Raw genomic sequence first — 2,232 nt, forward strand, 5'->3', positions numbered from 1 at the left:
GAAATGATCCTTGTTGATAAAAATATTAGCAGCATTCAAAGATTTAAAAATAAGTATTAGCCATTTTTAAATTACTTTATAATAATTAATAATTTAATGCAAGTACTGTGTTAAACCTATTAAATTTACGCAAATGTGCAATGTGCGCAACTGAAGTTGTCAAATCTGTGCACGTTGAAATTTAGACATGCACAGATTGGATGTAACAATAATATAACGTATAAAGTTACTTTGTATTCCCATATAGCTCAGTTGTTAATATTTTGTGTCGTTACGTCATGGAAATTGAATCACTTATATGAAATTCAATTTGGAATAAACAAATTAATCCTGCGTTTACTTGTTATTTTTAAAGCTATCGCAACTATTTTATTGTCGGCCGCCTTAGCGAAACCTCATCATCTAGTGGATGTCGATGGTGTGAGTTTTATTTCCCCCAGAAAAGTTTATAAGATGTCTTTATTTTTTAATTTAGAATATTGAAAATAACTCTTAGTTTTTCTTAAACCTATAAAAATAATCTTATGATGAGAAAAATACGTAAAAGTATGTTCCTTACAGTAAAATCACATACTCGCTCACTGAAAGTGCTACTCTTATATTTTTTAGCTGCACATACAGATAACTTAATAAAAGTTTCAGAACAATATTTCAAATTATTAGAGTATAAAAATCTTGAAAAATAGTACTCCTATTAATTAAAATGACATCAATTGCAGGCTGCTTTAGAAAAGTGTTCGCGACAATGCCCTGTAAGTAAAATAAATGTTATGCTGTCTTTTTCATATTAAAAAACTCCACAAGACTAAGAAATAAAAAATAAAAATAAATTTCAGGCAGAGAAAGATGGTGAACGTTATTGTGGACATCATGGAAGTCCGCACTATAACTGCGCCGCAGCTTGTTTAGAAGGTGATTTGTGAACAAATTTTCTTACTTTCCGAGGATTAATTTTTTGAATATCTTTAATATTTTGCGAACAGTTAACTTTCAATCACTTTACTGTTTTATTTATTATCCCCGAGAGCTTTTAAAATTAAATTGTTTAGATTTATAAAAGTTTTAATGAAAGATCGTTTAGTTTTGAAAAATTATTTACATTCCAAGCATAAGATTTAACTATTCAGAAGTATCAACTATTTCAAAAGATCTTATTTACATTATAATAAATATAATTAACTATCTTTTAGGCATCACCGAAAAATGTTAGAAGTATGAATCATCCTAAATCTGAAAAATTTGTATGTCAGGTATCCAGGAATAACAAGAAAATCTATTTTTATCCACTTCAATGCAATACCTTGTTTGTATTTACACGAATTGTAAATCATATGTCACTTAACGACCATTTTAGACTTCACAACGTTTTAAAAATAAACATACAAGTGTAATTATTTACAATGCTATATTATTTTCCTCGTTTGCATTTTAGTTTATAATATTAGTGCGAACTTATTTATGTTTTCACCACACGCTAATTTTAATAAATACGAAAATTCTTCTTTGCAATCAAGTATGATATGACAGCAAGTCGGCCCTACATTGAGTATACATAGGTATATGTATACATAGGCTAATATTTTTCCCCTGATTATGGTCCGCCTCAAGTCTAGACTGGCGCGCCACATACTGTCTAGTTAATTATTTTTTTATCAAAGAAAACTCTGGTCTGCATATTTTGCAGATAATTAAAAATAAAAAAATTATTTGTCAATAAAAAACGAAAAAAAATAGTTTGCTCAAATACTGACATACGCCGGATGTCGAACTTCTGATGTAACTCCATAGTATGTTGCTGTAACTTCATCCCATTTACAACTTAAAAATGGCTATTTTTGCTCGGATATGACTCAGTCCAATTTCTAGTGATGATCATTTCAGTAAAACAAACTAAAATGAACTTTTAAGACAAAGGCACGACATGGAAAAAATCTCTAGGAAGAAAAACGTTACATTTGGAACCCCCTACAAGAATATCATAACAAATTTTTCAATTTTTCTGCAAAATTGAAAATTAAAATTTTCATTGCACTGTTATATTGAAAAAGGCTCAAATGAGTTTTTAAAAATATGTGATATCTCTAACGAGATATCACGTGCCTTTATTTCGTTGGTTACAGAGTAAAGTCCAGATTAGAACTAAACTAGTGGCCCTGAAGCCCTCAAATATATAGGGCTGCTTATCTAATCGAAGGAGGAAGCTGTGACTATATTACAGCCCCCTTTTTGGAT

At 29.6% G+C, this 2,232-nt stretch overlaps 1 long non-coding RNA gene across 1 annotated transcript; it reads left to right on the plus strand.

Moving 5' to 3' along the window:
* The first annotated feature begins 338 nt into the window (after nucleotides 1-338).
* On the plus strand, nucleotides 339-1,368 carry LOC117179809. Its single transcript, XR_004467958.1, has 4 exons — nucleotides 339-420; nucleotides 720-752; nucleotides 837-912; nucleotides 1,191-1,368. It is a non-coding gene; the product is annotated as an uncharacterized LOC117179809 (long non-coding RNA).
* The last annotated feature ends 864 nt before the right edge of the window (nucleotides 1,369-2,232 follow it).

The sequence above is a fragment of the Belonocnema kinseyi genome, chromosome 9, assembly GCF_010883055.1.
Source record: "Belonocnema kinseyi isolate 2016_QV_RU_SX_M_011 chromosome 9, B_treatae_v1, whole genome shotgun sequence".
Lineage (NCBI taxonomy): Eukaryota > Metazoa > Arthropoda > Insecta > Hymenoptera > Cynipidae > Belonocnema > Belonocnema kinseyi.